This window comes from Balaenoptera physalus (assembly GCF_965194825.1).
Source record: "Balaenoptera physalus genome assembly, chromosome: X".
NCBI classification, from domain to species: Eukaryota; Metazoa; Chordata; class Mammalia; order Artiodactyla; family Balaenopteridae; genus Balaenoptera; species Balaenoptera physalus.
In genome coordinates this window covers 41,584,860-41,610,766 of record NC_138903.1, presented here as the reverse complement: position 1 = coordinate 41,610,766, position 25,907 = coordinate 41,584,860, and the positions used below count along the sequence as shown (strand labels likewise).

The 25,907-nt window shown below is 40.1% G+C and overlaps 1 long non-coding RNA gene across 16 annotated transcripts in view; it reads left to right on the top strand.

Moving 5' to 3' along the window:
• Positions 1-25,907, top strand: part of LOC309652620 — a 137,720-nt gene that overhangs the window by 93,260 nt on the left and 18,553 nt on the right. For 2 of the 16 annotated variants that reach the window (XR_014258806.1, XR_014258809.1), the window contains one exon: positions 18,779-18,862. The exons of 12 other annotated variants lie outside the window; for them this stretch is intronic. This is a non-coding gene — a long non-coding RNA (uncharacterized lncRNA). Of the gene's footprint in view, positions 1-254; positions 10,421-18,778; positions 18,863-25,907 lie in introns of those variants that run through there. 2 more of the 16 variants (XR_014258816.1, XR_014258817.1) reach the window with 2 other exon arrangements.

The window sequence follows — 25,907 nt, the reverse complement described above, 5'->3', positions numbered from 1 at the left end:
TTCCCCAAACCTGTATCTAAGTGAAGAGGTAGAGATTCAAAACAAAACCATGTTGGAGAATTACTTCTCATTCCTGGATTTAATGTCTTATTTTTATATTGTTGCATAAGAAATCGACTCTAAAAAGCATCTGTTTTCAAATTCGGGAAATATTGTTCTAGGCTCATTTATTTAAAGACAAACAACTAAAAATGCCAAACCCACTAGCCCAGGCTTTGATTGACCACCCCCTCCCCCATTTTCCTCTGGAGCAGTGATTCTCAGGCCACTGCATGAATTTCAATCTATTATCTAACGAAGAACATCAAGGCTGGTGATACTGAGAAAGCATGAGAGAAAAAAAGATATCACAGTGACAACACACTTCTGCAGAGTTACATCCGAAAGCAAATAAGTGACCTACTTACTGTTCTGTAAAGCACAGGGCAGATTCTCACATGGAAAAATTGCCCTCAGAAGTACATGTGAGACCCTGGTATGTGTAAAAGAATTTATGTAGGGCTGTCTTCACATTGGCATGCAGGTATGTGAGTGTGGGTTAGCAGACATTCCTTTCTGACTCATTACCCATTTTGCCCCTGCATTCCCCCTTCCTTAGTGCTTGAGGCACTTTTTTTCCAGATTTCCCTAGGCTGGGACAGAGATTGATGGTATCTTGGAGCTCTCTAAAGAGAAGCTGTGCCCCTTTGCACTTTTCTTTTGTGGCTAGTCATTAAGACTTGCTGCCAAGCTCTGTCATATGAGCATGGCACAGCTGCCTCTGAGCTGAGAGCTCTTACCTGTCACAGGCTCTGGTACATGTAGACTCTCCTGGCAGTCTGTCAGTCGATACATATTTTTTAAAAATATTTAATTAATTTATTTATTTGGCTGCGTCAGTTCTTAGTTGTGGCACGTGGTATTTTTGTTGCCACGTGTGGGATCTTCGTTGTGGCGTGCGGGATCTTCATTGCGGCATGTGAGATCTTTAGTTGTGGCATGCGAACTCTTAGTTGCAGCATGTGGGATCTAGTTCCCTGACCAGGGATTGAACCCAGGCTCTCTGCATTGAGAGCGTGAAGTCTTAGCCACTGGACCACCATGGAAGTCCCAGTCAACACATATTTATCAACTAGACAGACAGTGAGACAGACAGTAATTTAGGGGAGAAAAACTTTTACTCTTTCCTCTTCTGTTCTATAGCTGGGACCTGCGAATTAAACTTACAAACAATAGATTCACAGGAGAAATTGATGTTAATATGTTTTACATTCATGGGGGCTTCACAGAAAAGAAGTGAAATCCCAAAAAATTGATCAGGCTTGAGTGCTTATATACCATTTTAACAAAGGGTGATAAACTGTGACTAGGTAAAGGAAAGGGGGTTTGGGCTCTCAGGGGCAATAAATTTTGGGAAGGTGACTAGGAAATATGTGGGGGAAATTAATGATGGACAAAGGCTATTTAACAGGTTTGCTTATGCAGACTCATCTTGGTACCTTCTCTGTCTCAGTGATGTGTTATTGTCCTCTTCCTGGTATGGGAAAGGGGGACATGTTCACAAGGGAAACTTGCTTTTAGTCAGAGAACTCTTCTTGTGATTGCTTTTTCTCAATTGCCTTCAGTTCAAAATAATCCTTATGCCAAAGTGGCATAATTTGGGGTGTCATATTCTGATCCCCTTCGGTGAGAGGCATCAGAATGTTTTGCAGGGCTTTAAAATATAATACTTGTATCACTGGAATAAGGAAGTGAACTTCCTAGCATAGCCTAGAGATCTGGAGGCCGTGGTAGATGAGGTCAACTTCCCCCATTTGAGTAGAAGACTCAGAGGCCTGGGGGAGCCAAAAGCAGGGATGGGAGTCAAGGAGGAGGAGTTCCAGGAAGGGCCTGAGAAAGAGGGTCTTTGATCAAGCATTACCTGTAGGCCACAGCTGCCCCTATTGCCCCAAAGCTACATCCTGAGGCGGGATGAAGAAGAAGTCAAAGTTTAGCATCTTACATTCTGAAAAGAGACTGAGGGAGAGAAGAAGATGGAGAAAGTAGTAATGAGATATGAACCCACTTTTGTGCCTCAAATTCCTGGGAGTTTCTCATTGGTTCCTGTGTCCTGTTGCTGTCTACCGTCTGCAAAGGAAAGATGAAATCGATTGCCTTGCAGGCATAGATATAATCATCAATGAAGGGGATGCTACCCTAGAACATGCTACCCTAAAATATGCCATTTTGACATAAAGATGATTTGACTTGAAGGCAATTGAGAAGCAGCAGACACAGGAAGAACTCCCCCTTTCTGCCTAAAAGCAGGGCATAAATTTCCCACGGTAAAAGTGACATAAACTTCCATTTGTAAAGGTGTCCCCCTCTTCTATACAAGGAAGAGGACAAGACTCTTATCAGAGAGCAACTTGAGTCTGTATAACAGATCCTACTGAACAACCCTATCTACCATACATTTCCTAGTCACCTTCCCACAATTTACTGCCCCTAAGAACCCAAACCCCTTTTCCTTGTCTAATCATTTCTCCACAATTTATTGCCCTTTGTTAAAAGATCTAACTGCCTTTGGGTTTCACTTTGTTTCTGTGAAGCCCCTGTGCACATAAAAATATTAGCATCGATAAAGAAACATATGCCTTTTCTCCCATTAATCTGTCTTTTGTTGGTTTAATTCACAGGCCCCAAGAACAGAGCCTAAGAGGGTAGAGGAAATTTTTCCTCAGCTATACCACCATTAGTATTCCTTTGTTTGACTTTGTTTGATTGCTCAGGAAACGAGTTATTGGATTTCTTTCCCCCTGTTTCTATTAAACATATGGTTTACCATTGTGCTGGCTGAGTAGCAATTAGAGATCTCCATAGAGGCTCCTCTAACATGTTGCTTATTCTGGAAGACAGCTGGTAAGACCCTCATGACCATGTGTTTAAAGTGTGCTGCCCTGAAGGCTGCTGCTTTGCACCTTGGCAGTGTTGCCTTACTGAGTCCCAGCAGTCCAGGAAAATTCCTTGGATTCATACTTTCCCATTATTCTGGAAAATTCATTTTTTCCTTTCTCCCACATGGGCCTGCTTAGACAGAGTGACTATAGACCACTGACTATAAAGTCATGGTCAATTAAAGAAAATGACTTCTCCATTTCATGCCTTCAGGGTTAATAACAGAGGCCCAGGGACTCCTGAGGTGTCCGAGGGAGGCAGTAGGCTAGTCTCCCAGTGAAACCAAGTAGAGAAAAGCAAAGAGAGGAATCATCAGGGGGGCTGTTGTTTGAATTTTATGTTTGCAATTTAATTCTATAAATCAAATAAGGGAAATTCACACTGGTTCTGTACAGCACGTGATAAACCACAGCATTGCTAGCAACAACTTTTTTCTCTCTTTATGATCAGTGGCCTCAGCAAAAGTGCATATTTTGAGTTTTGCAATACCTGCCACATAAGTTGTAAAGAAGAGGAGTTTTTCACAGGCTAAAGAGATATAAGGTAAGCAGCAAGATCTTATATCTGGAACATTTCTGAGGGGTATATGTTTCTTAGAGTATCCAGTTATTCTATGACTAACTTCATTTTCTATGGTTTTTCTTAAGAAAACATTTGTGGAAATATTCAATTATGATCACAAAGTACTTCTTGTGAATTATCTGTGATGACTACATTGATTTCCCCTGAAGATTTATACAGCCAAGATGTTTGAAAGCTTGGACATCATCTCCTCTGACATAAACAATTTTCTGTGAAACCTTTCCATGTTAACTTGTAGTACCTGATTCTCAAGCCTGATATACAATTAACGTATTCTCTTCTCCCACAAAATGTGTTTGTCACTGTTTTGCTGCTGTCCTCAAAGTATACACTTTCTTCTCCTAACCGTGGGCCCCAAATCTCACACAATGAGGGCAAACCACAGAGTAGCAGAGAGAAAAGAACATTGCTTTTCTTCCATGAAGACTTTTCATCCAATTCCACCTCTCTGTTCTGTGGATACTATTTGGTGTTGGGGAAATAGTAGCATTCACAATTTGGTCTTCTAGATTTAATTTATAGCTACTTCAATTGGTGCCTTAAAAAAAAAAACACCTCAAAAAAGCAAAATGGGATGCCCTAAATGCTGGGTTTTCTCCTCCTTTGGCCCAAGGGGTACCCAAGGCTTAGTGTATATTCATCATCACCAAAATATTGCCTTGTAGATATTTTTGAGAGCCAGAGATGAATTTATAATGTTTTACAGGCCTGGTTTGGAGCTCTATGTCCTTTTCCTTTTTGGTAGTCAACTTGTTATATCTGTGATGAAAACAGTTACTGTGTGTGCGTAAGTACATTCAGAACCAGAAACCAACAAAAAATCAAGATTCCAATAACTCAGGAGAACCTACCAGATTCTGACCATCTGACAGTCTCATCTCGACACCTCCCAGTCTTCACTGATCAGAAAGGTGATCGAAGCCCTGAGCTCTTGATTTTATCACAAAGCCCTTTTTCTTTGTGGGTACCTTGGATCTGGAGATAGAGCATCGGGCGATCAGATAAAGCCATGTGGAGGGCTGAAAGTTTGCTGGAATGATGCTCGGGGCACAGTTTATGCTGTTGGAGCATTTCCTGTGTGCACTTTGAAACCTCTGAACTCAGTTCTTCAAAGTGAGAGCTACCTTATTCTGTCTTTCCGCTGAACAATGCATCTGCCACTTATCATCTTGGTTTTTTTTTTGCCACCTCCACCCTAATTGACTTAGCTAACATTGATTTATCAAAGCAAAAGCATTGCCCTGACTGAGTCATAAGTTACACTTTTACCTGACATTATCTGGACCTTTGGAAATGAAAGCATGCAAATAATGGACGTTTTGTGCACGGGTCTACACACACGCACATATATGTGTCTTTCTGTTTGCTTCATTCATCATGTTCTCTATACTCCCACTGTTTTTCTCCATACTCCCACTGTTCTTCTCCCCCCTCGCACCCCTTCTCACCCATAGTAGTTTCGGAGAGAGTTATGTTTTCTCATGAGCCAAAGGGTCATTTTTCAAGTTGAGCCCTGTTAACCTCGGTGACAAATGCTTGTTTTTCAGAAGTTTCCTCTTTGCAAAACTCTGTTTTTAGGACAGAAAATTTATTTCGCCTTAGAGAGCCGGTGTGGTAAGAGGAAACTGAAGCTGGTCTCTGGGTGTGTGTTTGTGCTAATTTGCTGTACAATCAAATGTGAATATAGGTCAATAAAAGCTGTTCTTTGATCTATTGCTGCAAAAGATTCATTGTAAATACATTACTGGATATGAGGGTTATGGCTGTGTAACTGCCCCTTACAAACAGTGGCCTGTGCCATCCTTTAGCATGTGCAAGAAGTGAGACATCTGGCTTCAACCTGCCTGGGTTTTTTTTTTTTTTATTGAGGTAAAAAACATAACAAAATTTACCACCTTAACCATCTTTTTTTTTTATATTTAACAAATTTAATTTTTTTTAACATTATTTTGGTTCCAAAAATACCCGGCATGGTGGTTAAATATAAGAGCTGTTGCATCTTAACCATTTTTAAGTGTACCTTACAGCGGTGTTAAGTACAGCCTCCCTGGGTTTTACTTTGCTGATTTATTTATTTTTAATGGGTAGCCACGATATCATTTCATTTCTGGGTATCCCCATAAAAGGATAGCATTCGGGCAGAGAAATAACCTTAAAAGAACAATAACAATAACAGCAACAAACACTTAGCCACAAGAAGTGAATAAAACGAAACAAGGCCAATATTCCTACAGCTAACTCTTTTGAGTTAATACCTGTTATGATTATGTGTCTAGCACTGGCCAAAGCATTATAAAGAATGCAATGAGACATGATCAGTGACCTCAAGAGGTTCACCCTCCTGTTATGGGATGAAGGTATCAGAGTAAATCACGTTCACTAAAATAGGAATCAAGGCTTCAGCCATATCTCCCTTATTCAGTGATTGTATATGGAGACACATTTCCTTTTACCCATAAATGCAGTCTGTGTAATTAAGTAGTGAAGCAGAGCAGCCAGTTGAAAAGGTCATTGTTTGAAGTCATAGGACCTATCTAGGTGTGACAAACAACCCATGGTGGCAGGGGATTTGGAACCAACCTCTGCTGAGGGCTGGTGTTGGGCCAGCGTGGCCCATAGGAATCTCAGTGGGAGAACAGGGAAAAGGCCTTGTGAGAGTGATGCGATCTTGACTGAGAATTTCAGGTTTCCATGGTCAGCCTCTAAGCCTTTCTTCTCTTACCTGCCTTGTGAGACTGGAGGGCAAACTGGGTTTGAAAGCCAAAAGATACAACCGCTGCCCCCCAGATTGCTTGATTGTCAAGACAAATAAAAGAAAAACATTCCCCTCTTTCCCTTCTTTCCTTCCTTCTTTCCTCTCTCCCTCCCTCCCATTTTTGGAGATATGTCTGGGTGTGGGATGAGCCGTTGGGAAGATGTGGATCATGAAATCCCTAACACAAAGCTGGTGTGTGTTCCATGGATAAAGACCCCACCTCTCAGATCTCATTTAGACGACATCCCTGCAATGTTTACACTGCTTGCTGTCATAGGCAGCCTTCAAATACAGGCCATTCACTTAAGCCAAGTTGATCCTCTAACAAGTGATAATTCATACAAAAGCATTTGTAATGTCTAATGTGCTAAGAAAATATGAATGGTATGGTTTCAGTTTTTATATTATTAAAATCAACCTTTAAATGTCACTTCTCTGCCGTTTCCTGTAAAAGCAGCATCACCCACCCTGCGTCCTGGGGGGAAAGATGGAGGAAAGGAATTGACTTTCTCTGGTTCACACTGGAAATCAAACTGGGCCCACCTCTCCTGCAGTCTGAGTCAGTGACTCTCATTTGCTTTTATTTTTTCTTGTTTGCCTTGACCTATTCTGCAGTCAGCACGTACATGTGTACAACGCCCCCACAAGCAAACGCACTCGATAAAGCATATTGCGCTACATCATTGCTATAGTGATAACCTTGAATCTGCTCTAATCTGTGAAAGAGCACATCATTCAGAACATCCCATACTTTATTATTAACAGATTACTTATGACTCACCTCATAAATGACCCCAACAACACCCGTGATTGTGACTCAATGTTCCCAGCGTCAGTCTGATGCTCTGGCAACAGAATTGTTCTGTTTCCCCTTGCGTTGACTCCAGTTCTGGGAGGCTTCCAGATCCTTTCAGTTCAATGATTTCTATTCAATTCCGCAGACATCGAGCACCTACTGTGCTCAAGTACTCAGCCTGTTCAGGGGACACAGACATAAAGCAGCCTTGGTTTCCACCTTCCTGATGTGCAGAGTCTAATGGCGAGTTTTTTCCGTGATGCTGTCCCCAACTCCCTCTCTTCTTCTTCCATTGGTGCTTTCTGGTCCCAGCATTCTCCTGTCTCCCCACAATTGAGGTCCCACGAAGGCTTGTAAGGGACCTTTCAGGGGTGTCTGAGACTCCTCTTTGCTCTCATAGACCTCTGGATTTATGTTAACCATTCCATTCCAAAGTACACTGTATTGCATCTTAGCCAATGTGCCAGGTGCTATGTACTTAGCCCTATCTAATCCTCACAATCCTATGAAGTAGGTTCAGATGAGGAAACTAAAGCTAAAAAAGCCAAGTAGCCTGTCCAAAGTCACATAAGCAGTAGCAGAAGAGCCCCGGCCTGAACTAGGCAGTCTGATTCGAAAATCTTTGTACTATTCTAAGAGTGAAGCAAAACTTGGTACCCACGACTTATAACCATCAACAAGTGTGTGGCATTTAAGCAAATATTCTGACCATGATTATTTGAAGACCCTATACTTAAAAAAAATTTTATTGAAATATAATTGATTTACAGTGTTGTGTTAGTTTCAGGTGTACAGCAAAGTGATTCAGTTGTACATATGTATATATCTATTCTTTCTCAGATTCTTTTCCTTTATAGGTTATTACTAGATACCAAGTATAGTTCCCTGAGCTACACAGTAGGTCCTTGTTGGTTATCTACTTTATAGATAGTAGTGTGTGTATGTTAATCCCAAACTCCTAATTTATCCTTCCCCCTCCTTTCCTCATTGGTAACCATAAGTTTGTTTTCTATGTCTGTGAGTCTATTTCTGTTTTGTAAATAAGTTCATTTGTATCACGTTTTTAGATTCCACCTATAAGCGATATCATATGATATTTGTCTTTCTCTGTCTGACTTGAAGACCCTATACTTTTTTCCATTTCCAGATATCCCTGATTCACGATATTGGGTTTTAAGAATATTTTATGACTGCTATGTCCACTAAAATCTTAATACACTTATGGCAGGGATTAAAAAAATACAAAATAACTTTTAAAAGACCCAGTGCTTACCACCCCCCCCCCCACCATTCCATGAGGTGAACCAGGATTCTAGCCTAATTGGCAAGCAAGCACATTTCCTATGAGGTCCATCAACCTGTTGATGACATAGGGCCCCTGCCAGAGCCTCCACAGTGGATTCAAGCATGGGGCAGAGCCTTGGACTCTGAGCAAAAGTTTCTGTGGAGAAACAGCCTTCACTGCATATGTAAAAAGGCTTGGATTTGCTTTGTTTTGTTTCTGTTATGAGAAATGGCCAGAGGGCGGCCTGATGTGCCAAGTAAGGTAGAATCGATGAGAAGCAATTTACCAAATGGAGATACCAATATTATCTGTGTGGTTAATCTGTAGCACCTACCACCTTGTGACCCTCCATGAAGCTTTAAATCCTGTAAATTCAAACAGATTTTTCAATCCACTTTGCATTTAAAATCGCCCAGATCTGGGAGAAATTTGTTGTTACCATGGTAGCCAGCCTGCATAACAGAAAGTTTTCCAATGTACTATTTTCTTTGCATGGGCTTCAGTTAATAACTCGTGGAGAGCTTCTACAGACCCTTAATATGCTGAGCTCCACAGTCTAAGAGCTGGGCACGTTTCTCCCCCACTTATGAAAGGCTAAAGCCAAGGATTGGACTGGCTATGCAGGGAACCTGGAAGGTCCCTTGACCTCTGGTGTGAGTGCTGTTAGGCAGCAACCAGAGCTGGCAAAAAACCCCAAAGGAATACAAACCTGCCATGTGTTCAAGAATACTCCTGCACCCTCAAAAAGATAGGCCCAGTGTGGGAAGCAGCAGTGCTTGTCTTCCTGTTAAAAAAGCCCACTGATGAAGCGGGATGCCTTGCCCCGGGTCAGTGAAGATTATATTGTTTTATCCTACTCTGCACAGAGAAAACAGATTAAGAAATGGAATTAGGCACTCCTCCTACACTTTCCCCCAGGATCCTCTCTGTTCTGATTGCCTATTGACCTGCTTTCCAAACTGGATTGCTAATTTCAAAGGGGCCAGGGCTATGCTTGTCTTGTTCATCCCATAGCAAGGACTTAATCAGTATTTGCTGAAATGATGAAATGGCTGAATGAATGAAGCTTTGAAAATGCTCATTCGATGAAAAATTGATAATAGACCACCATTTCTGTGGGATTCAGTGATCTGATTAGAGCCGGCATGGAGAGAAAGGGAAGCTGTTGAAAGAAACTGAGGCTCCGGGATGCGAAAGGAGGACATCCTCCCACTTGTGACAACATGGGTGGACCTTGAATGCATTAAGCTAAGGAAGATGTCACACAGAGAAAGACAAGTACTGTATGATATCACTTGTGTGTGGAATCTAAACAAGTGAAACCTATAAAAAACAGAGTAAAATGGTGGTTACCAGGGAATGGGGGGCAGGGGTATAAGAGTGATGGTGTTCAAGGGTACAAACTTGTAAAGAATAGTAAATGAACCATAGAGATCTAATGCACAGTATAATTAATAGAGAAAATAATACTGTGCTGTAATTATATAAAGTGATAAATAGAGATACATGGGCAAACATATTACAATATATAAATGTACACCTTCAATTCGTACTATGTTACATGCGAAATTTATTCAATAAAAGTTTGAGGTATCACATACCATTAAAAAACAAAGAAATCGAGGCTCCAGGGGCATGCCATTTTACTCAGATAGAAGAGTTGTGGTGAGCGCTAGGAGAGGAGCATCTTGGCTGATCAGAGGCAAATCAGAGTGGGATTTAGCTGCCCAGGTGATTTTTGTACTTTGGGGGAGCAGAGAAGCACAGTGGAAAGGAGGGTGGGGATACAATCTAGACTGAAGTGAAATCCTAGAGAATCAGAAAACAATCTCCCTCAGGGAGTTAAGAGAGCTGACTTGCAAGTGGAGCAGGGAGCATGAGAGAGGAAATGGGCTGGGACAAGGAGAATAGTAGATGCCCCGAGCAGCATCCGGCTAGTTCCTCGAGCAGCCAGGTGTTCCTTATGCCCAAGGCAACCCTGAGACAATTTCACAGTCAAGAGATTTTGCATCAAGGAGCTGACTCTTCAGTGGTGAGGGTCCTGGTGGGCCTCCCTGCATGGCAAGCATGCAGACCCAGGATAGGCAAACTGTTTTTTTTTTCTTTTCTTTTTTCTCTTTTAAATTTTTTATCGGAGTATAGTTGATTTACAATGTGTTAGTTTCTGGTATACAGCAAAGTGATTCATTTATGTATATGTACACACACATATATATATTCTTTTCCATTATGGTTTATTGCAGGATATTTAATATAGTTCCCTGTGCTATACAGTAGGACCTGTTGTTTATTTATTTTATATATAGTAGTATGTATCTGCTAATCCCAAACTCCTAATTTATCCCTCCCCCACCCCCTTTCCCCTTTGGTAACCATAAGTTTGTTTTCTATGTTTGTGAGTCTGTTTCTGTTTTGTAAATAAGTTCATTTGCATCACATTTTAGATTTCACATATAAGTGATATCATATGATACTTGTCTTTCTCTTTCTGACTGACTTCACTTAGTATGATAAACTCTAGTCCACCGTGTTGCTGCAAATGGCATTATTTCATTCTTTTTTATGGCTGAGTAATATTCCATTGTACATATATATACAATGGAATATATATATATGTATGTATATATATATGTATGTGTATATATATATATATATATATTTACCACATCTTCTTTATCCATTCATCTGTTGACAGACACTTAGGTTGCTTCCATGTCTTGGCTGTTGTAAATAGTGCTGCTGTGAACATTGGGGTGCATGTATCTCTTTGAATTAGAGTTTTCGTCTTTTCCAGATACAGTAAGTCCCCTACATACGAACCTTAAAGTTGCAAACTTTCAAAGATGCGAATGGCTGTTCACATGTCCAGTCACGTAAGTTAGTTCATGTGTCTGGTGTACACTGTCAGTGTGCGTGCATCCTCTACAAGTGGTTGTGCTTTTGTGTACTTTACTGTACAGTGCTGTATAGAGTACAGTAGTACAGTATCTTTATTTCAAGCCCAGGATGTCTGAAAGCAGGTGTAAAGGCAGTGGTGATGTAGCTGGTACAGTACTACCCAGACATCACTGGATTGTTTTTTCAAGAGAGTAGATAGAATTGAAACCAGCAAGGAACCAGAACCTGTGCCATCAACGTCAGGCGTGAGTGAAACTGCGGCTTGCCCTCCGTCTCCTATTGCTGACGATCCTTCAGCTCTGCCATCTCCCACCTCCTCTCCCTCCTCCAGTCAGTAACTCTTCTTCCCTGTTCACTCGATGCCAGCCCTTGTATGCCAGCTGTTGTACTGTACTACTGTACTTTTCAAGGTACTGTACTGTGAGATTAAAAATATTTCCTTTATTTTTTGTGTTTGTTTTTTATGTATTATTTGTGTGAAAAGTATTATAAACCTATTACAGTACAGTACTGTATAGCTGATTGTGTTAGTTGGGTACCTAGGCTAACTCTGTTGCTTATGAACAAATTGGACTTGTGAACTTGCTCTCCGAATGGAACTCGTTCGTATGTAGGGGACTTACTGTATATGCCCAGGAGTGGGATTGCTGGATCATATGGCAGCTCTATTTTTAGTTTTTTAAGGAGCCTCCATACTGTTTTCCATAGTGGCTGCACCAATTGTAAATAAAGTTTATTGGCTCATAGCCACTCCCATTTCTTCGCATATTATGGCTGCTTTCCTGCTACAATGGCAGAGTAGTTGTGACAGAGACCATATGGCCCAGAAAGCCTAGACTCTTTACTATTTGGCCCTTTATAGAAAAAGTTTGCAGACCTTGGTGTAGACAATCAGTTCGGAGGGCGTCTCTGTGTCCTCCGTGGTGATGAGAGGGGAGTAGGTTGAGCATGATGTGTGGAGTGGAAGTGGCCTGCTTGTCCTTGACTCTGGTCTTAGTCCATTGCAGACAAGTCAGTTAACTTCCTGGGAGCGTGCTGTGCCAATCATGGTGTGGCTTGTAATTACTACCCTTTCTATTTTTCAGGGTCTTGTGAGAAACAAATGGGTGAAGCTGTGGGAAAATTACCCACAAAGTGCTCCAGCAAGTTGTCCCCCAGGGCAGCCAGCTCAGGCATTAAGGAGTTATTTGTCACATGGGGCAGGCATGGAAAATGGAGCCATTATTCCTAGAAATATTTTGTCTGCTCCTTTCTCCCTCTCCTTTCTGTCCAGCACTCCCATTATGCATATGTTGGTGTGCTTAATGATATCTACTGTCTCTGAGACTGTTCCTTTTCTTCATTCTTTCCTCTTTCTTTTCTTTAGATTGCATAATCTCTTTTGATTTATCTTCAATCTCCTTGATTCTTTCTTCTATCGGCTCACATCTACTGTTGAGCTCCTTTAGTAACTTTTTCATTTCAGTTATTATACTTTTCAATGGTACTTTTCTCTTTGGTTCTTTTAAAAATGTGTGTCCTTTTTTTTTTTTTGGCTGCACAGCATGGCTTGCGGGATCTTAGTTCCCTGACCAGGGATTGAACCCAGGTCCCCTGCAGTGGAAGCATGGAGTCCTAACCACTGGACTGCCAGGGAATTCCCTAAAAATGTGTATTTCTTTATTGATATTCTTTATTTCATGAGCCATGTCATCATACCTTAATTTTTTAAAACATGCTTTCCTTTGGTCTTTGGACATATTTATAATAGCTGCTTTGAAGTATTTTTCTACTAAGTTCAACATCTTGGCCCCCTCAGTGGCAGCTTCTATTGCCTGGTTTGCCCTATGCATGGGTCACAGTTTCCTGTTTGTTTATTTTTTCTTTCTTTTCTTTCCTTTTTTTTTTTTTTTTTTTTTTTACTATCCTACCATTTGGGGGAAAATTGGACATTTTACAGAATATGTTGGATTAACTCTGGATTCTGATTACCCAGGTCCACTTCCCTCCTGCCCCCCTCTTACCAGCCTTTTTGTTCTTGTTGCTCATTTTATGTTGTTTGTTTGCTTATTTGTTTAGTGACTTGCCTGGACTAATTCTGTAAAATCTATTTCTCTTGCAGTGTGCAGCTTGTGATATAACTGCTCATTTTTTTCCCTTATTCTTATTTTAAGCCTGGCATCCTGGAGGTCATCCGTGGTCAGCAGAGCTTATTGGTCAGTCAGTGATTGGCCAGAGGTTGAGCTTATGCCCCCTGAGCCAGTAAGCTTTCCACCCTTTGCTGTTGGATCTGTGTGTGGCTTGGGGACTGCTTTCAAAGTTCAGAGACTTTACAAGTATGTTCCACATTCAGTCAGGGACTGGAAGCTCACAAGTACCCTTTCTGGATGCTCCTAAAAGGGCACAGTCCTGCATATGCACTCAGTTTTCTGGAGCACCAAAGAAGAGTATGATTTTAGCAGGGCGCTCTTTGCCTATCTTTTGCCTGGCTCTCCCTGTCGAATTTCTGGCTGGTCTGCCATTTTTTTGCCTGTCCTAGTATCATGTAGCTGTTAGTCTTCTCTAATTTCTAGCCAGTATAATCTCTAATGTTTTCAACATTACTCCTGGGCATAAATTTCTCCACGCTCTGTTCCAAATAAAGTCATCCCTCTTAGGCAGAGCCTCAGACCTGCCAGCCTTCACAGTTTCCCATGCCCTATCATCTCCCCCCACCCCAAGGAGAGTTTGAGCCATAGGGACATATATGGGCTACTGTTCTTCCTGGCCTGCTTTTCCCTGCTAGAGTCAACCCTTTGTGCTACAGATCTGGAGCTGTAGGGGAGACGTGCAGAGGGGAGCCACTGGCCACGTGCCACCCCACCTAAGGTGGAACCTCCACACTGTGGAACCAGAACTGAAGGAGGGTGGGAGCTGCCGGTCTTCATGGGCTGCCTTACGCATCCAGAATAGATCTTCCACAATACAGAGCTGGTGGGGATGGGAGCAGCCCCTGGCTCAAATGTTGCAGGCTCCCATTGTTCTTACTGAGATTCAGTAGATTTTATTGAATAAATGCTTCTCAATTTATTGTTGTTTTTAACAGTTTCCCCCAGTTTTATCACTGTTTTTCTGGGGAGAGCATTGCTGAACTCCTTATACAGCCCCTGTGGAAGTCCCACCTCCTATCCCATGATGTTTTCACAGCAACAGCTGAATGCTTCCTATTCTGTGAAAACATCAGATTCATGGAATTTGGTGGGGCGGGGGGTGGGGATCATCAAAGTTCATGTGGAGACTCACACGTTAGTTCCCTCTGGCTGTATTCCCTGATGAGGCACACTGTTTGTACCCTTTACTGAGGTGGATGGTTTTTGTTATACCCTCTGCGACCCCTACTGATCCTTTGCCTCTCTGTTACAAGTGTTTGGCAGAGTGGATAGAATTTGTGCATCTCTAGCTCAGGGAAGATTGACAACCTGATAACAAAGGACTGTTCATACCCTTTCATGGGACCCTGGTTAGGCTCTCCTGACCTTTGCATACACTTCTCACCAGGTTCAGTGAGCACACACCCAGGTCATCTGTGGCCCCATTCCCTGCATCTTACTCTCCTCCCACTTGCCTAGATTAATTACTCTGGATACCTTTGGTCCAGCAGGCATCACACAATAGATATTGCTATTAATTGTTTATGCCTCTGCCTCCTTCTTGCCAGATTGCAGCCCCTTCGAGGCAGAGAATCTCGTCTTATCCAGGAGAGTACCTGATATATTATTGAAGTGGTAGTATTTACAATAGTAATAACTAAATATTATTATGATGATGATATCTAAAATTAAGTGCTAACTATGGCCCAGAAACTGTTCTAAACACTTTACATTTACTAACTCACTGAAGCCTCACAACCAGCCTATGAGGGGTGTATTATTATTATCTCCATTTTGCAGATGAGAAAACTGAGGCACAGAGCATGTACGTAATCTCTCAATATACTATATCTGCTAAGAGAATAATAATTAGTATTTATTTAATTGAAATATAGTTGATTTACAACGTTGTGTTACTTTCTGATGTACAACAAAGTGATTCAGTTATACATATATGTATATATTCTTTTTCATATTCTCTTCCATTAGAATAATAATTTGAAAAAAAATGTCAACTGCAGAAAAGGCAGCCAAGCCATCTCAAGTCTCAGATATAACAAAGCCCAGGGTTGCAAGGGAGACAATGGAGTTTGCTGATCTTGCTCTGATGTTAGGGGAACAATGATTTTGTGTTTCTAGGGCTTTGAAGCACACATCATTTCTCCCGTTTGTCAGTCTGTGGCTCAGATACTTCATCCAGAGGCTTTGGGGTGCTAATGGGGATGGGGTTTGAGGCTCTCCCTTGCTGCCCTCCTCTCAGAATTGCCAGGGCAACCTCCTGAGGGTGGGCTGCTCAGGTCAGGAACGGACTCCTTGCAAGGGGCACATGCGCTCTCAGGCCTGAAATCTTCTGTCATTTAAACTTCTTTCTTGGTGGTGCAGCAGCAATGTATTTTTGAGACCGCACATTTTTTCTTTCTTTCTCTCTCTCTTTTTTTAAAGTGAAAGCTAGAAACCTGTGACTATCCTGGAGCCATTTCTAATTTCTAGCTTTTTGAAAAAAATGTGAGTAAGAAGCATCCACTTGAGGGATGCAGGGGTGGAGATTCACACCAGTGTCAGAGCCCTCACGTTACGCCTTTTATAATTGACTTTAGACATGACTATACATTACCTTTGCCATGGTAGCTCCACAGCTTTGCCTACACTCAAGCCATAATGTGGCAGAACCTGCAGGAAAAGCATTGCTCTTTGCTCGTGGCTGTGACCATTTTATTGACTAATTTCCAGGCTCAGAGGGCCCACAGCATCAGGCCCTTCACTCTGCCCTTCTTCCTAGAGGCCAGAGACCAAAATACATGTGACAGCTTGAGGATTTGCCTAGTGGTTAGTTGCTGCTCACTCAACCCATAGAAAGAAAAACCGGCAGGGATTTTATCCTTTGGGGTCGCAATTACTTTTTGAACAGGGGCAATTGCAACTGTGGAATGGCTGAGTCAGGGAATTTCCTCTGTCTTTAAGATAAAGATGCTATGGGCTCATGTCATTGGTGACCTGGACCCTCCCCTTCTACCCCCAAATCTCCTAAAGCCCTCTTATCGGGGTGTGGGTACCTGCCCCATATTTCCAACTCCCTCCTCTCAAAAGCCCTTTCCCGTGTACAGCTGAAGTCGGATTGTTCCATTTTTATGAGGTTGAACTATATGAAATGGCTGATATTTGATCACTTTTTACCTACAAACTGGTTCAACCTAATTCAGTTAGAGGTTTTCTTTTGAGCAGGAGGGAGAGAGAAACATCACAGTGAATACGAACTGAGAACCGGAGATGGCGCTACTTCTTGGAGGACAGGCCTGGGGCCAGAGGCAAGGGGTGGACGGGGGTTCCCAGCCCCGTTCCCAGGTGTGGGCACTGCAGCTGGTGCACCCATGCCTTGACTTCACCCTGGAGAGAAGATGCTTGTTGGAGTGGGGAGGACAAACGCCGAGGAACATCAGCTTCACTGATGATGAGTCATGAAATCCTACAAAGTCAAAGCAGCTTGTTGCGGTTGAAAAATGCAAACGACTGTATCTTCATCAGAGTTAGAAAACATTGCCCATATGCACGTGTAAAGGAGCACGTTCAACCTGCTGTATTTCCCTTGCTTGGGCAAATGCTGAGCTTTGATTTTTTTTTTTTCTCTCTCTCTCATGTTCTTTATGGCAGTTGCTTTCCTAGATTAGAAAGGTTTGCATTTTCTCACATCTTTCTCTCAGGCTGAGCACGGCTATGACATTACTCGAATCAAAGTAATAACCAAACCAAACCAAACCCCAATAGCTCCGCTAGAACATGTAGAGACTAGCCGGTTGGGGAACGAATGTAACCTTTTAATCTGCTAAGGAATGGGTTCTAAGTTGATTCATGCCAATGAATAACTAGGAAAACAAAGATCACAATTTGAAATGGTGAACCTTTGCTTTTCTTCCTTAGTATCACAATAAAGTGTGATTTGTGCTCCTGTTGGTTGCAGCATAGGACACACAGGCTCTGTTGGGATTTATTTAGCTAGAGGCCACTGACAGAATTCTTCAGATTTTGTATCTTCTTCAGTAACCTACATGCTAAAAAGGATAGACTCTCTTCTCCTTGCGTCCTCATGAGATTTGCACCAAATAGCCAGAGAAACCCGAGAAGGTTTTCAGTTCTTGGGCAGTGTTCCCATCAACTGCTGGGCCCAAGGCCTTGCATCAGTGTCGCAGATTCTGGCTATTTTTCATGCAAACCACAAATCATCCAGTGCCACATTAGTGATCTTGATCCTGACCCTGGCTCTGCTATAGAAAACCTCATGTCACTTGAACCCAGACCCCCAGAGCTCTCCTGGAAATAGTTTACTAGACTGGGTAACCCAATGCTCTCTACTCATCTCCTGTAAGGATTCTTATCACCTTAGTGGTGTAGCATTTGTTGTAGCCGTTTGTTGTAGTTTAGCTAATCTGTAGTTCAGCTAACTAACTAACCAGTTTCTTCTTCTGCAAACTGGTGTAATAACACTACCTTACAAAGATGTTGCTATAAGCATTAAGATTAGATTAGTTAAGGAGGGAAGGATTGGGAGTTTGGGATTAGCAGATGCAAACTATAATATACAGGATGGATAAACAACAAGGTCCTACTGTATAGCACAGGGAGCTATATTTAACATCCTGTGATAAACCATAATGGAAAAGAATATGAAAAAGAATATATATATGTGTAACTGAATCACTTTGCTGTACAGCAGAAATGAACACAACATTGTAAATCAACTATACTTCAATAAAATTTTTTAAAAGGCTAAAAAACAGATTAGATTAGTTAAAGAGCCTGAAACAGGGGCTGACACATAACAGATGCTCAAGAAATATTTATTATCCTCAACTGAAAAAAAGCAACTCACCAATTTCAAGCATTTACTTTGTGATAACATATGAAAACTGAAATCCAGTGATTTCTACTTCACTTTGCTAATGGTTTGCTAACCATCCCGGGACTTGGACCCCACGTCAACCTTCCTGGGCCCCAAGCTCAAGCCTCACAGCCTCACATTACGAGCTGGGGACCTCCTGGTGACTTTCATCAGCTCTCTTCTAGGGCAACTGTTCTCAAAAGCATGGTGTGGGACCAGCAGGAAGAGCAGCACCTAGGAACTTGTTAGAAATGCAAATTCTTGGGTCACATCCAGAGCTACTGAGTCAGACACCCTGGGGTTGGGGCCCAGCAGGTTTTGACAAGCTCTGCAGGTGATTCTGATGCACTAAGTGTGAGAACCACTGCTGTAAATGTGAGCCATGGGGAGAGGTAAGGGCAGGGAGGAAGGCTTGGCTTCTTTTCTCTGGGGGTCCCTTCTCCTTCCTTATCTCGAGATTTTAAAAAAGGCAGCAAGAAAATCCCCTTGCTATTGCCAGAAGAAGATGTCAGGAAACACCTTTCATTCAGCCCCTCAGTTCCCAAATGTTTTCCCTCTCCTCCAGGGACCTCGAGTTACAGCTCTAGCAGGTCTCCTTGGCTCCTGTGTTCTGGGTGCCAGCAGTCTGCCTCTGCATGTTGGGCTTTAGGTGAGAATAAATTTTTCTCTCATCTCCCTTCCCTTGTTATCGGAGTCAGACATATTGAGGCATACCCCTTAAAGGCTTCACTTCCCTGCCCTCCCAATATGCCTAGCTCTGTCCTTTTCCTCATTGGTGCTTGCAATCCTAACCCCAAGGAGGTAGGGAAAATGGGGTGAACTGGAAAAAGGGGAGGAAGATGCCTAGCAAAATGGGACCACCCTGGGTTTTGCAGTTAGGTGGTGAGTAATAATTCTCAGTCCAACTTCTTGTCCTGGATTTTCTTTTCTTTTTTCTTTTTCTTTTTTTAATTGAGGTATAGTTAATTTACAATGTTGTGTTAGTTACAAGTATACAGCAAACTGATTTAGTTATACATATATATACACACATATATCTATTCTTTTTCCGATTCTTTTCTGTTATAGGTTATCACAAGATATCGAGTAGAGTTCCCTGTGCTATATGGTAGGTTCTTGTTGTTGATCTATTTTATATATAGTAGTGTGTATATGTTAATCCCAAACTCCTAATAGATTTTCCTTCAGGTTGTATCTGAAGTACCTTCGAAGCCATCCTTCTACTCCCTCCCCACCTACCCTCCGGGAGCCACTCCTTCCTAGTCTATTTACTAGTCCCTCTGTTGCTGAGAAGATTAAATCAGCAAATAGAAGCTCATCTGAAAGCATTAGGCAGCCCCTAGGAGGGGAGTGAAAAAGGCTGGTTATAATTTTTCCCGAATGCAGTTTTTGTTCTGATCGAAACAAAACAAAACAAAAACAACCAAAAACCCCCACAAAACAAATATTGAACAAAAAATGAAAAAGGTTTGCCTTTTCCTGTAACACACATCTGTGTCACCTCTCAAAAGTCATAGCAACCATCTACTTTCCTGAGACATGATCCCATTAAAATATTAGCTCAGTGAATGGTGATGAGAAATGAAAATTGGATGTGTTCTTAGGGTTACCAAGGGGGAAACGTGGGGGGGGGGATAAATTAGGAGTTTGTGATTATCAGATACACACTACTATATATATAATAAACAACAAGGACCTACTGGATAGCACAGGGAACTATACTCAATATTTTGTAATAACCTACAAGGGAAGAGAATCTGAAAAAGAATCACTTTGCTGTATACCTGAAACTAACACAACATTGTAAATCAATTATACTTCAATAAAAATTAAAAAAGAGAAAATTGGATGTGTAAAACATCATATAGAATATATACGTTTTAGTATTTATTTTATTATGAGAATTTCAAACAGAAAAATAAGCAGACAGAATAATGTAATGAAACCCCCCTACCTATCACCCAGCTTCAACAACTGTCAGTTCATGGCCAGTCTTGCTTCATTTGAGCCCCCATCCACCTCTCTCCTTCCCATGTATTTTTTAAAACAAATCTCAAATGTCATTTTATGTTATCCATCACTATTTCAGCATGTACCTCTAAAAGGTAAGGACTTTAAAAAAATATAGTCACCATTATCAGACTTAAAAAAGGTAACAAAAATTTCTTAATGTCATCAAGTATCCATTAAGTGTTCAAATTTCCAATTTTCTCATAAATAGCATAAATTGTTTTAATCATGATCCAAATAAGGTCCACACATTGTAATTGGTTATTTGGCTTTTAGGTCCATTTAAAATCTACAAGTCTCTCTCTTCTTGTAATTGATTTGTCATTTAACGTGACATGTTCTCCTATCTTCTGAATTTCCTGTAAAATGTTATTTGAACCAGACTTGATCATATTCAGGTTTGATTTTTTTTTTTGCAAGAATGCTTCATATATGGTATGGCATATAGCACATTTCACAAACAAATATTAAGGATTATAGGCTTATCAGCTATTTTGAATTACACGAATCACCATTTTATCTCTATCCTAGCATATTCTTGAGAATCTGTAGTATCTCCTAGTATATTTTAAGTCAATTTCAATGCTTCAGAAATTTGTGAATTTTTTTTTCTGTAGAAGAATTCTGTGTCTCTGGCTATGTGGAGTGGGAGGGCATTAAGCTCTAAATCAGACCAAAGGCCCTTTCAGTAAACAATTAAGGGCTTTGCTCTTTGATTTTTTTTTTTTTTGTAAATGGCTCTAGAAAAGTTTTCCAGAGGTAAAATCTAGCATAAGTCAAACAAACAAACAGTCATGTAATTTTCATCAGGGTTCTAATTCAGAATGTCTAAAGGTATTCCAATCAGCAATAAGATATTCATCTATAACAATAATTTTATTTTCTTAATGTTTTCTACAACCTCAATTTCCATATCTAAAACTGGATGATCATTGAGAATGCCACCCCAATCTATTAACTAATTGTAGAAGGGTGCCTCCTAAAGGCTTTATCTTCCTAAAAGTTTAACCTGAAAAAAAAAAAGCTGGTCCAAATTATGCTTGCAAATGAATGTGTGTCCATGTTGTCAGGTCACAAGAAAAGGAAATACGATACTAAAGAGCAAACAGCTATCTGTAAAGCTGATTTAAATTTCTATTAGCTTCAAATATGTGCTTGGAAAAAACATTTTCCCAGCTGTATTAGTTCTCAGTGGCTGCTGTAACAAGTTACTATAAACTTAGTGGCTTACAACAATACATTTTATTATCTTACTGTTCTGGAAGTCAGACATCTAATATGGGTCTCATTGGGGTAAAATCAAGATGTCTGTAGGGCTGTATTCCTTCTGGAGGCTCTAGGAGAGACTCCATTTCCTTGCCTTTTCCAGCTTCCAGGGGCCACCCACATTCCTTGCCTCGTGGTCCCTTTTCTCCATCTTCAAAGCCAGCAACAGTAGGTTGAGTCCTTGTCTATTTTCATCACGCTAACCTCCTCTTCTGCATCCCTCTTTCACTTTTAAGGACCCTTGTGATTACATTGGGCACACCCAGATAATACAGGATAATCTCCCTATTTTAAGGTTGGCTGATTAGCAACCTTAATCCCATCTACAACCTTAAGCCCCCTTTGCCTTCTAACATAAAATACTCACAGGTTCTGGGGATTAGGCTGTGGACATCTTTGGGGGGCCATTGTGCTGCCTACCATACTAGCCAAACAGTGTGTGAGATCAAACCAAATAGCTGCGTTAAATATTTGAATTTATTTGTTTTTGTGAACTGTCTCATATTCCTTTGAGTAAGGCAAGATATAAATAAATAACCAAACCAAATGCTGCTTTGATATTGAAGATAAACATAAATAATTACCCTAGTTTGTACCAAATAAGAATGAACATGTGTCTATATCTTGCATCCTTGTTTCTGTTTATTGCCTTTTATTTTCCAAAAGAAACCTTAAAGTTAAGTAAACCTCTCTGGATTTCCAATTTAAAACATATATTCTTTAGCAGATGTTTTTATTATCTTTAGTTTTCAGAAATTCTATTTTAATATGTCTGGGTATAGATATGGGTTTATATATTTGGGTTTTTCTCAGCTTCTTGAATCTGTAGGTTTGTTTTTCACCAAATCTGGGAAACTTTCAGCCATTATTTCCTTGATTTTTTTTCAGCCCCATATTCTTTCTTTTCTTCTTCTGAGACTCAGATGATGTGAATGTTAGATCTCTTGTTATTTTCACATAGGTGTCTGAGGCTCTGTTCTCTCTCTCTTTTTCCAATCTATTTTCTCTCTGTTATTCAGTTTGGGTAATTTTTTTGATCTATCTTAACTTTCACTGATTATTTTCCCTGTCATCTCCATTTTGCTATTGAGCCCTTCTGATGAGTTTTTAATTTTGGTCAATGTATTTTTCAGTTCTGAAATTTCCATTAGTTTCTTCTTTATATTTTCTATTTCTTTGCTGAGCCTACTTTTTTCATTTGTTTCAAAAATGTTCATAATTGCAAATTAACCATTTTTATGATAGCTATTTTTGTAGGTTAGGGTTTTCTACATATACAATCATGTCATCTGGGAATAAAGACAATTTTATTTCTTCCTTTCTAATCTGTATGCTTTCTATTGATTTTCCTTGCCTCACTGCACTAACTAGTAATTACAGTACAATTTTCAGTAAGAGTTGTGAGAAAAGATATCCTTGCCTTGTTACTGATTTCAGGGAGAAAGCATTCAGTCTCTCACCATTAATTGTAATGTTAGCTACAGGTTTTTTTTAGAGACCCTTTATTTCGTTAAGGATGTTCCCTTCTATTCCTGGTTTGTTGAGAGGTTTTATCATCAATGGATATTGAATTTTACTGAAAGCTTTTTCTGCATTTATTGATATGATCATATGGGTTTTCTTAGTCTTTTCAAATGTTTAAAATTTTTTAAATATTGATTTTTGAATATTGAACCAGCTTCGTATTCCTGGTATGAATCCCACTTGGTCTTGATATTCTTTTTATATACATGACTGGACTCAATTTACTAATTTTTAAAGGATTTTTGCATCTATATTTGTGAGAGATATTGGTCAGTATAGTTTGGTTTTGATTGGGATAATGCTAACCTCATAAAATGAGTTGGGAAATGTTCCCTCCTCTTCCATTTTCTATGAGAGATTGTGTAGTATTGATATTGTTTTTTCCTAAATGTTTGGTAGAATTCACCAATTAAATCATCTGGGCCAGGAGTTTTGGGGGGGAAGGCTTTAAACTATCAATTCAGTTTCTGCAATACATGGCTATTCAGGTTATCTCTTTGTCCTTGGATGATATTTGGTAGTTTGTGTCTTTCATCTAAGTTATTCAGTTTATGGTCATAGGAATGTTCATAGTATTCTCTTATTAACCTTTTAGTATGATTGGCTGTGACCTTCCTCTTTTATTCCTGATATTGATAATTTGTGTCTTCTTTTTTATTTTCTTGGTTATGCTGGCTAAAGATTTATCAATTTTATTGATCTTTTCAAAGATTTAGGTTTTGCTTTTATTGAGCTCTCTCTCTTTTCAATTTCTTTGACTTCTCTAATTTTTATTACTTTCTTCCTTCTGCTTGCTTTAGGTTTAATTTGCTCTTCCTTCTCTAGTTTCCCAAAGTCTAAGCTTAAGTTATTGATTTTAGATATTTCTTCTTTTCTAACATTTTCATTTAATGCTATGCTGTAAATTTCCCTCTAAGTACTATTTTATCAGCATCCCGTGCATTTTTTACATTTTTTATTGTGGTACAATATACATAACATAAAAATTACAATTTTAATGATTTTTAAGTGTGAAATTTAGTGGCATTAAGTACATTCACAATGTTGTGCAACCACCACTATCCTTTTCCAGGACTTTTTCATCATCTCCTCCTAGCCCCTGCTAACTTCTATTCTACTTTCTATCTCTATGAATTTGCCTTTTTCAGGTACCTCAGATAAGTGGGATTATTAAATATTTGTCCCTTTGTGTCTGACTTTTTTCACTTAGTAGAGTGTTTTCAGGGTTCATCCATGTTGTAGCACTACAAATTTTTATACATTCTATTTTCATTTTCATTTTAGTTTAAAATGTCTTAAAATTTCCCTTGAGATGATTTCTTTTGACTCTCTTGAGATGGGTTACTGAGAAGTATATTATTTAATTTATAAATATTTGGTGATTTTCTGGATATCTTTCTATTATTGATTTTTAGTTTAATTTTGTTATGGTCTGAGAATGTACTTTGTATGATTTCTATTTTTTTAAATTTGTTCAGCTTTGTTATATGTCCCAGAATGTGGTCTATCTTGGTGGATGTTCCACGTGCACTTGGAGAGAATGTGTATTCTGCTTTTATTGGATGGAGTCTTCTATAAACGGCAATTTGGTCGAGTTGTTTGATAGTGCTGTCCAGATCATCTATATCCTTACTGATTTTCTGTCTACTTGTTCTATCAATTACTGAAAGAGGTGTTGAAGTCTTCAACTATAATTGTGGATTTGTCTGTTGCTCCTTTCAGATCTATCAGTTTTTGACAGTCTTGTTTGAATGTTTAGGAAGTCTTCCTCATGTTTTTGGAAAATTTGATTCTTTTTTGAATGAGGTAGAGGGTGACTAAACTCATGGGAAAAAAATCTTTTCTTAAACTGAAACTGGAAACACAGTGTCTTGAACTTGTAGTTGCTTGGTCATTTTGGTAAACCATTTTGTTGTTTTTACCAGGACTCTCTAGTATTAAAAGGAATCCAGAAACTGCCTGTCTTATGGAGTTTTCATAGGCACAGTTGGCCGTCAAGGTCTTCATCATGTGGCCAATGATAAATTTAGGATTAGTAGAGCCAGTTCAGTGGTACAGATTTGTCAAACTAAGCCTCTTAAATATTTCAAGGTTCTAGAAACTGGTTTATGTCCCAGAAAGGAGATACAGAGATGGAGGCTTCCCTGGAGACAGGGACATTGGAGAGGTGAGAGTTTTTCTGTGGTTGCTTTGTATGTATCTAAGTATATATGTATTTATCTTCTGCTGACTGCAATCAGCAGCTACCGACTACAATGCACTCACCATCTCTCCTTCATCTTGTCACATAGACTGTATGCCCCTTACAAGTATGGCACAGCTATGTGGTTTGTCCTTGGTCTCAACTCTCCTGTAGTTCTGAGACCCAGAACAGGATCCAGAGTATAAGCTACACTTCCCTCCAGTTGTTTTGTTCCAACAAGTGTTCACACTGGGTCTTCAGGGCAGTGTCACTGGAGTTTGGAAAAGAAAACTCTAGTCCCTTTGAAGGAAACCTATCTGCTGTTCCATGCATTAAATATGGCTGTAAATTCTTTTCCACTTCCCCCATTAAGAGGTAGAGTTGATTTTCCCTCCTCTCCAGGATTTGTATAATACAGTATAAGTGACACTGTGCAACGTCCAAGGCTGGGTCTTAAGATACCTGCAACTTCTGTTTTTGTATACTTGGAAGGCTCCCTCTTAGAACCCATCTGCCATGTTATGAGAAGGCCAAGTTACATGGAGAGGCCATGTATAAGATGTTTTAACTGACAGCCCCAGCTGAGTTCTCTCAGCCTATAGCCAGCACCAACTGCCATCATGTGAGTGAGCCATTTTGGATGCTTCAATGTAATCAAGTCTCCATATGTCTGCAGCCCCAGCAGACATTATGTGGATATGCAACAAAGGAT